Raw genomic sequence first — 10,350 nt, 5'->3', positions numbered from 1 at the left:
TCAGGTCAATGGTAGCTCAACTCCATCACAGTGCCTGCATCACTGCACCACACCTCATTTTATCATCTCACACCAACACAAGAAGGGTGAGTGCAGTACAATGAGATATTTTGAGAGGGAGAGAGACCACATTCACATAAATTTTGTTAAGTAAATGGTCATAATTTTTCTATTTTATTATTAGCTACTGTTAAATCTCTCATGCCTAATTTATAAATTAAACTTTATCATAGGTATGTACGTATAGGAAAAAAAAACCATGGATATGGAGTTCAGTACTCTCCGTGGTTTCAGGCATCCACTGGGGGGTCTTGGAACACACAGAATTCTAATGTTATGTCTTCAAGTTAGCTCATCATTTTCTTTTGTGATACCTAACCACTATTAATCCTTCCCTGTGTATTTTTTGTTGTACGTTTCATCTCCGGAAGTTTGATTTAGGTCCCTTTATGTCTCTATTTAACTTTTTGAATATTGAGATGCAGCTATAATAATTGTTTTAAAATTCTGGTATACTAAGTCTAACAACAGTGTCAGTACTGGGTTACTTTCACCTGAATGATTTATCTCCTCATTATGAATCAAATTCTCCTGTGTTTTTGCATGCCTGATAAGTTTTTATTTGATTCAAGGTGCTTTGAATTTGGTTTTTTGAATGCTGGATATTTTGTATTCCTACAAATATTCTTGAGCTCTATCTGGGATGCATTTAGGTTACTTAGAAACAGCTTGATTGTTTTGGTCTCATGTTAAGGATTTGTTGGGTAGAACTGGAGCGGTGGTCCATCTAGAGCTATTCATCCCGTACGACTGGTGCAAGACCCTTCTCTATACTTTAACAAATGCCCTGTGAGATTTTCCAGTCTTCTGGACACCATTCTCGGTCCTTTGTGGGCATCAGGCACTATTACTTCTAATCCTTCTGGTTGGTTCAACAGCTCTAGCCTCTAGTACTTTTCCCACATGCGTTGGTCGGCCAGAATTCTGCTGAATACAACCCCCTGCAGATCTCCAGAGTTCTCTAGCTGTGTAACTCTCTCCTTTCAGGTAATCAGCCCTGCATTGTCCAGCTCCCATGCTGTCCCGGGATGATGGGTTCTATCTCCTCAGCTCAAGGAGGCTGCCAGGTTCTACATGGGTTCCCCTTTTCTTCACCTTGTCTTGGAAACTCTCTCGAAACGGTAAGCTCAGGAAATCATAAGGCTGACCTTACTTGTTTCTTTTCTCATGGATATCACTGTCCCTTGATATCTGATATCTCATGTCTTGAAAACCATCCTTTCCCATATTTTGTTCATGTTTTTAGTTGGTTCAGGTGGAAGGGTAAATATTGGTCCCTGTCACTCCATGTGGGCTGAAAGTGGAAGTCTAATGTTCTCACTAAGTCTTTAATTTCAATTATAACATTTTTTTCTAGAATATTTATTTACTAATTTTTAAACATTTGAATTAATTGACTTTATTCTTTAGAATGTTAGACTTCTACAAAAAATGAACATTAAGTACAGAGAATCTTATATATAACACCCCCCACCCCAGAGTTTCCATTATTACTAACATAATATGTTAGTGTACTGCATTTATTTTAATTGATAAAAGACGTTGATAACTTATCGTCGATTAAAATCTAGAGTTTACTTTCGGGTTCACTCTTTGTGCTATGCAGTTCTATGAATTTTGAAAAATGTATAATTTCATGAATCTGCCATTATAGTATTACACAGAATAGTTTCGTTGCCCTAAAAATCTTCTGCACTCCACCTGTTCATCTCTCTCTTGCTCTCTTCCCTGAATGTCTGACAACCACCAATCTTTTTGCTGTCTCTATACTTTTGTCTTTCCCAGAATGCCATAGTCGGAGTCATACTGTGTGTAACCTTTTCAGACTGGCTTCTTTCACTTACAGTGTGCTTTTAAGATTCCTCCAAGTCTTTGCACAGCCTGATATCTCATTTCTTTTTATGGCTGAATCATACCCTGCTGTACGAGTGCATCACAGTTTAGCCATCTTAGTTGCCCCCCAGTTTGGGCAATTGTGAATAAACCTACCCCAAACATCCATGTGGATGCTTTTCTGTGAGCGTGTAAGTTTTCGACTCATTTGGTTAAATACTTAGAATTGCTCAATCACAGGGTAAGTTTTGTAAGTGTGGTTTCGTAAGAAATGGCCAAACCGTCCCCCAGTGTGGCCGGCCTTGCCGCGTTTCTTTCCTGCCAACAATGAATGAGAGGCCCTGTTGCTCCACACCCCCGTTAGCATTCGTTGCTATTAGGGTTTGGATTTTTGCCAGTCTAAAAGGTATGTAGTGGTATCTCATCGTAGTCGTTTGAACTTAGTTGTTTTAATCTTATAATGACATCTAACATTGAACATTTCTTCATAGCTTATTTGCCATCTGTATAGTTTCTTTGGTGAAGTGACTGTTCAGATCTTTTATCCATTTTTTCAGTTGCGTTGGTTGTGTTCTTATTATTGAGTTTTAGTGGCTCTTTGTATATTTTGGATATGAATGCTAATTTTTTAAGTAAGTTGATGCTTTACCTTTGGGGATGCTGGGAGGTCTAGGTGGAACGTGGGTCACCATCGACTGGAATTGTGTTTGCTTCTATTATTCTCCACATTTTAATTTCTTAGCTTGACGTTATCTAGACATCTCTGCTGTAGTAAATTCAAATACTAAACTCAAACGAGGGCAATCTGTGATTGCACGTTCATGAGGAACATTTTGTTTTTCCTCCTATCCCGCGCTGAGACCAACCCTGATAAATGCCCCTGCCTGCTATTTCCCCATTGCAGTGGATGAGCTTTCTGGTCCTTTCACTAAGAGTACTTCTCTTTAAGGTCTTCAGCTTCGTGCTGGAATTTCTCTCGTCTTGCTTAGGCGCAAGGCCTATTGTCTGAAACCACTAAGCTATTGAAACCCAAACCTCTGAGTGAGGTAAATCAGCAAATTTTACCAGGATAACTGCAGCCTCGTGTTCAACTTGAGTTACCACTTTTGTTTTCAATGCTTTCTTAGCTTTTTGTTTCGGAGGAGTTCTCCAACTTCATCAGGAGGGCAGCTGTGACACGCAAAGGGTAGTTTTGTTATGTTTACCCTTCCTTTCTAGACTTTTTTACTGAGTGTTTTAATTATGTTTAATCTATACACTGCCCAAAACAGGTTATAGAAGGTTACAGCGGCATGCTTTCAACTTATTTTTCACAAAGCAAACAGCCTATCTAAATATCTGCTGGTTGTCTCCAAAAAGGAACTCCAAGAAAGCGTTCCACTCAAGAAAATAGTGCTTTTCTTGTTTATCTCTGTTGAGAGATCTGCAGCTGATTTCTTTGTACCCCTCCAAAATCCTTATACAGGGTGGATATTCAATAGAAGTTGGTTGAGTAAAAATACTCTAAAATTGAACGATGAAATAAATGAAATCTGTGGCTGACCATTGATGCAGCTAAGCCCGATAGACCTTTGCAGTGAGGTTCACTTCTAAGCCAAGAGGTTGGATTTTCACAAGTAATTAAAAATACAGCCCTCAAATACAGCTGGGCATTTCTATTTGGGGAAGAGCTTGTGAGGCTTAGGAACAATGTTATATATTAATTCCCTGGGAAGGCTTGGTATACAACTACCATACAGGTGTTTCCTGTTGAGAGTCCAAGTTCCCATACAACAACTCAGAGGACAGCTGAGAACAAAACTTAGCCTACTTAATTGCATTTGCCCAGTGGTGCTGCATAAAAAGTCACTGACCAAAAATAACATGTTTAAGTAATGTTCAAGTTGAGATACAAACCAGCAGCAGTCAGGAAATTCAAAATTAAATCTGATCTCCACCCTTCACTTGCCTCATTGTGCCCAGGCAGCACCAAGGTCAGAAATTAATTGGAGATACTGCAAAATACACAGCCTGCAATATTTCAGCTCGGTGAGGTCACAAGGAAAACTCAGTTAAAGCCTTATTAGAGCAGTTTACAGGAGCACATTACTGTGAATATGAAATTAGAGGCTTGCCTTGATGGATGTGTCACCTACCCAAGGTAATTTGTTGGGAATAATTTGAAAATGTAAGTGAACATAATTAAGCTTCTGTTTTATGGTAGTCTGGTCATTTGTCTCCAGGTGCGCTCATCTCTCTAGATGTGACATTGCAAACGCCTAGAATATAATGAGACCCCTTTTAGTCACTCAGTTTCAATATGTGGGCAACTGTGAATTAGAATTGACAGTAAAGCTGGAATTAATATTTTTATCCACATTTTTTCTTCTGTGGAACCATACATTTAGGATAAAATCTCAAGGGATATATCACCATGAAAATCAGTTGCGTATAGCAGGATATAATACAGGGAAACCCTTGCCAATCCTCCCCAAAATGAAAGAGGCCAAACTCAGCTGGCATTATAAATGCCCACCTCATTGCTAAACTAGATTAGATTATTAGACTGCCCCTTAGATATATTTGTATTTTCTTTTTAGCTATCTTTTGAATTCCAGGCCAAACTCATTAATTTCCTTCAATTTTAGTAGACACTGTTGCTTCGTGCTAATTAAACTATTTTCTTTGAATAAAGAAAGCAACCTATCTCTTTTCAAGAAAGATTAAGAAAGAGAGTAAAGGAAAATAGCTGTAGAAAATCCCAGACAGCACCAGGAATGTGATTTGTTTTCATTTATCGCGTAATCATCTACAGTATGCCAATCAAAGGATATAATTTACTTTATACTTAAGATTCTAATCCTACTTACCAAGGTCAACACTGAAGATAATATATCACTAATCCAGAATAGCTACTATTTTCTGAGGTACAGTTTGCAATTTTTCATTTCATTATAGAATTTAAACTAGAATAAATTATTTTGAATTTAAACTATATTTATTTAATTAGTTATTATATCCACATTCATCGTTCCAAAAAACATTTACAGAACTTTAAAAAAAGACTTTAATTAATAGTCATATTTATAATATATCTTGCAAAGTGACAGTGAACATTTCTAACAAAGTCACTGTACTCCAATTTGCATCCATTCATGGATGTTGCCACTGCCTATGTTTCTTGGTATGGACGAGAAAATTAAGAGAAAAAAATACAATAATAGTAGATATTATTTTAAAAGTCAGTTACTGGGGCATCGGGGTGGCTCAGTGGACTAAGGGTCAGACTCTTGATTTCGGCTCAGGTCATGATCTCACAGTTTCATGAGTTCAAGCCCTGCATCGGGCTCTGGGCTGACAGCAAGGAACCTGCTTAGGAGTCTCTCCGTCTCCCTCTCTCTCTGCCCCTCCTCTGCTTGCACTTTCTTTCTCTCTCTCTCGAAATAAATAAATAAACTTAAAAAAATAAAAGTCAGACAGTTACTGAAGGATCTATCATAGCCACTAGCTGAGGAAAGGAACAGGTAAGCCTTGGTGCTGCCGTAGCCTACTGCACCATCCTGGGGAATCCTGAGACGGCTGGACAAGTCCTGGGGAATTCCGAGGGGGTTAGACAAATTGAAAGCATAGTTCCTGGCTGGGTTTGCCAACAATGTTGCCAAACAAACTGAAATAAACTTGTTGTAAGAGAAGCCAATAATTCAAGAAATGAAGGCTTGGAAAAGAGAAAGGGAGAAATTTATTTGGGGTGCCAGCAGCTGGGGGAGGTAGGAGGCTCAAGACTTAAGAACTGATCTCACCACCCACAAGATGGACACCTAGAGTTTTAGAGAAAGGTTTGGTGGGGGTGGGGGGGTATGTGCAAAAGGGCAGGTAGAGAGGGCGTGATCATAAGTGGGGGTTGGTATGTGTTCAGTGGTGACCAAGGGCAGGGAATGGGATGTGTGGGGTGTGGTCTTCTAGGCATTCCGTCGCTATCAGGGCTTTTCTGGTCTGGCAGATGGAATGTTCAAGTCATTGCAAAATGTCTTCATCAATGCCTCAAGAAAGTGCGATAAGAAACAATGGGTTTTAGTTACAGCTTGAGTTAAGTGGATCTTGTCTATTACTGGTTTTAACTGTTGCCGTGTATAGTTGAGTAAGAGGGCTTGTTGACAATACTATGTAAGGAAATATGTTTTATTACTCTACAAGAGATTTTTAACTATAAATCTAAACTTGTTTTTGGCATCAGATATGTTTACTTATTACATTACACGTGTGGTTTTGACTTCTAGCGTCACTGTGTTTATTTTTTTCTCAAGAGATCTGGGAGAAGGGCTCATTATGAGGTCATGTGGTGTTGCTAGGCACATCGGTTCGGTATTCAGACATTCTGGTTCTTCTAGAAACTTTCCAGTTCTCTGACTTTCCTATTCAATTTTTGTCAATTGCCTTCTATGCTTCCAAACAGCAGACAAGCACACAGTGATAAACTCTATTGAAATGGTTAGTTCCCTCACTACCAGGGGATTACATAAGAACAATTCAGTATTCACCATTTTCAGGCACAAAGGAAGAACAAAAGCCCACCCCAAACGTGACCTGCTGCACAAAATATCTTTTGTTATCAACTTAAGTGCTCTTCTGAATTCTCAAACCAGCCATTGATAGATTTTCTTTTTCCCACATACATAATTTATAAGTCATCTAATTAATTTTTCATAAGTTAAACAACTGTGAATATTAGTTCCTGGCTTTCATAAGTGACAAAAATTAATTCTTTCCCCAGATCCACTTGAGATGCATCCTTTCCTGTCTCCAATACCATACAGAGCAGAGACTTGAATATTTGTAGCCTTAAGTTGAGGAGCAATCTTAAGAGTCCCTGACCAACAAAAGCTTCCACACTGTGAGCAAGTCTTAGCAGAAGATTGCTTAAGGGGAAATCCTATACCACATGATATATCACTGACCTTTCTCCTCTGTCCTTGTTACACAGAGAACTGAACCCCTCCTCTGTCTCCATTTATAAAATATTTGACAATGACTGATAGTTTTATTTTTTCATAGCTGTCATTGCATTAAAATGTAGTTGCTCTTACATGGAACACTGGAGAGCACAGAGTCTAAAAGGAGCAGGGAAAAAATATGCACAAACCCTCATCTGTCAGGAAGCATCAAGATTGGCGACCTGGTATTATGACTGACTTTGAAACTCCTAATATGTAATAAGAATGAGGAACAGTCATACACTACAACAAATAGAATTATTTAAAATGCAAACCTAGGCTGTCCTCCTGGCTTCTGGACTGAAGGGGGAGAGAAAGATGTGGGGCCGCATCAAAAGGTCTTGATGACTTTTCTCTTTACATATTGGTCAGAGACAAGATTGAACCCCTCAGCTTGAGATCAGATGAGAGGCTAGTATGAGAACAGAGCCCAGCCTCAAGAGGTAAGTGGAAACCCACATGGTCTTAAAATATGTGTTTATATGTTCAAGAAGACCCCTATTCTTGCCTTGTCTTTCTAAAACCAAATCGAGTTGACACCCCCTATGTGTCTCTTGAATCTGTTTACTTGTTCCATATCCACAGCCACTACCTGGGTTTGGCCACCATTATTTCTTCCCTAGGTTTCTTCCCCCACTGCCCCATTGTTAACCAGACAGCCCGCCTCCACTGTCCCTACCTTCTTATAGCAGTAATCTTCCTACGCCACAAAATGAACCATGTCACTTTCCTGCTTAAAATCCTTTCTTAGCTCCCCATTGCCCATAGGGTGAACTCTCAAGTTCTTTTTTTTTTTTTTTAATTTTTTTTTTTTTAACGTTTATTTATTTTTGGGACAGCGAGAGACAGAGCATGAACGGGGGAGGGTCAGAGAGAGAGGGAGACACAGAACCGGAAGCAGGCTCCAGGCTCTGAGCCATCAGCCCAGAGCCTGACGCGGGGCTCGAACTCACAGACCGAGAGATCGTGACCCGGGCTGAAGAAGGACGCTCAACCGACTGAGCCACCCAGGCGCCCCATTGAACTCTCAAGTTCTTAACATGGCTTATCAGGTCCTGTGCGAACTGGATCCTGCTGCTCCCCTCCCCCTGCCCAGCTTTGAGGCTCTACAGGGCCCCTGCAACCACTGCTGTGCTCTGGTCTGGAAAATTCCTTCTTGAACTTTGCACTTGGCCAGCTCTTCGTCAGAACCCAGGCTATGACACAGTTTTTTCTGGGATAATTTCTGACCTCCTCAGTCTGGGTTAGCTGCTCCCGCCGTATGTATTTCCTTATTGTTCTTTTTGCTCTCTATCATAGCGTATGTACATTGTGGTGCATTCAAATTTGCCACCTTAGTTATTATTTGTCTGTTTTACCCACTAGACCTAACTTTTTTGTGGTCAAGGGCCATGTTCACTGTGATAAAGCCAGGGCTTAGAACTGTGTCTGACTATAGCAGGTGCTCATTAATTTTGGAAGGGTGAGGGAGAGATGAAGAAGAGAGCCTAGAGAAATCAAAGTCAAATTGTGTTAAGGAGATACCTGTCCTATCAGGGAAGGCTCAAATGAATCAGGAAATAAAACTCAAAGGAAAATCGTATAATAGTATACGGTTGTCATTATTGATTCTTATCACTGACACTCTCGGCTAATAAAATATATTTGAATTTATTAGATTATCATATCTCACTTTTTCTGACTCTTAAGCCTCTTTCACAGTATGATCTTGTATATGATCTTGTGAATTCTTTTCAAATTAAAAAAAAATCATTTCATATTTTCATGTGGTAAAGGAGAAAGAAGTGGCCTTTAATAAGAAAACAAAATATTTCATTTTTATAATGTTTACTTATTTTCCAGAGAGAGACAGAGCGTGAGCAGGGAAGGGACAGAAAGAGATGGAGACAGAATCTGAAGCAGGCTCCAGGCTCTGAGCTATCAGCACAGAGCCCAACGTGGGGTCAAACTCATGAGCCACGAGATCATGACCTGAGCTGAACTCTGTTGCTGACCAACTGACCAAGCCACCCATGTGCCCCCAAAATATTTCATTTTAAGTTAGTTTATTATTATAGATTTATTATTGAGCTTATTTGTAACATTTCATAATATTCATTATAATTAAAGAAAATTCCTGATTTTTTCCGTTTAAGTGATGCATGCTTATTGATTTATTTTAAATTAATAGTGTAAAGAGAAACATTACTTGTTAACTACCAATTTCATTTAATTACTTGTTATGTGTGGTTTGGGAGACCAAATATTTACTAAAATACATTGAAAGTTAACTATGTGTTATGACAACAACAACAGATATAAAACTTCTAATGAATTTGGAAATTCTTTACTTAGAGCTAAAAAAATGATCTAGTTAATGCTTACTTTTTTTAATGATGATGTTAAAAACTCCAAATAGTGATTTGAAAATGACAAACTAAAGAGATACTTTTTTCATTTAAAATAAAATGCCAAACTGGATATAATTTTTACTGCATTTTCTCTTTATAACATGGGTTCGAAGTACTAGTAATATCTTGATGTCTAATAGGGTTTTGATCAAACGTATGAAACTTTCAGATTATAAAGATCATTATAAGCAAATTTTGCAGAATTATTACCATTTATGCCACACATGCACTTTTCTTAGCGTAACACAATGAAATTTGCTTCACATCCTAATAGTGCATTGTACATGTTCCTGGTCAGAATGGGATCTTCCATGTGGTGATTCAGGGACTTGGGTTGTTTCTATTTTGTGACCCTTCCATTCACTCTAGGACCTAAGAATCCTCTGCCTGTGGCTGGCTGATGAAGAAAAGGAACAAGAAAAGCCACACTATCTACAGGTGAGAACAAGTCAGCTGATCATGCCGGGGTTCAGAGCGGGCTGGGAAATGTAGTCCTTGGCTCAGTAGCTGTCTCTTAATGTCAAGTTTGGAAGAAGCATGAATATTTGGTGGATAATTGATATCTGCTGAAAAGAAAAGAATGGGTGGGGGGAAGCCTAGATACACATAGCTCATTTAATGTGTTGTTAAAGAATATGACTTTAGGGGCGCCTGGGGGGCTCAGTCAGTTGAGCGTCCAACTTCGGCTCAGGTCATGATCTCATGGCTTGTGAGTTCGAGCCCCGCACCGGGCTGTGTGCTGACAGCTTAAAGCCTGGAGCCTGCTTCGGATTCCCTCTCTCTCTCTCTGCCCCTCCCCTGCTGGTTCTTTCTCTCAAATATAAATAAGCATTAAAAATTTTAAAAAGAATGTGACTTTAGGGTGCCTGGGAGGCTCAGTCAGTTAAGCATCCCACTCTTGATTTTGGCTTAAGTCATGATCTCACAGTCGTGAGATCAAGCTCTACATTGGGCTCGTGCCAGACTCTGTGCTGGGCGTGGACCCTGCTTAAGATTCTCTCCCTTTCCCTCTGCCCCTCTCCCCACGTGCTCTCTTTCTCTCTAGAGAAAAATAATAAAAATAAAAGAACGTGACTTTATTCTATTAGTAGCAAGTT

The 10,350-nt window shown here is 39.4% G+C and overlaps 1 long non-coding RNA gene across 1 annotated transcript; it reads left to right on the top strand.

The window, feature by feature from the left end:
- The first annotated feature begins 2,212 nt into the window (after positions 1–2,212).
- On the top strand, positions 2,213–8,744 carry LOC115511878. The gene is made up of 3 exons (XR_003968224.1): positions 2,213–2,299; positions 7,236–7,306; positions 8,706–8,744. It is a non-coding gene; the product is annotated as an uncharacterized LOC115511878 (long non-coding RNA).
- Positions 8,745–10,350: the final 1,606 nt, after the last annotated feature.

The sequence above is a fragment of the Lynx canadensis genome, chromosome A1 (genome assembly GCF_007474595.2).
Source record: "Lynx canadensis isolate LIC74 chromosome A1, mLynCan4.pri.v2, whole genome shotgun sequence".
Lineage (NCBI taxonomy): Eukaryota > Metazoa > Chordata > Mammalia > Carnivora > Felidae > Lynx > Lynx canadensis.
This window is presented reverse-complemented; position numbering and strand designations above follow the sequence as displayed.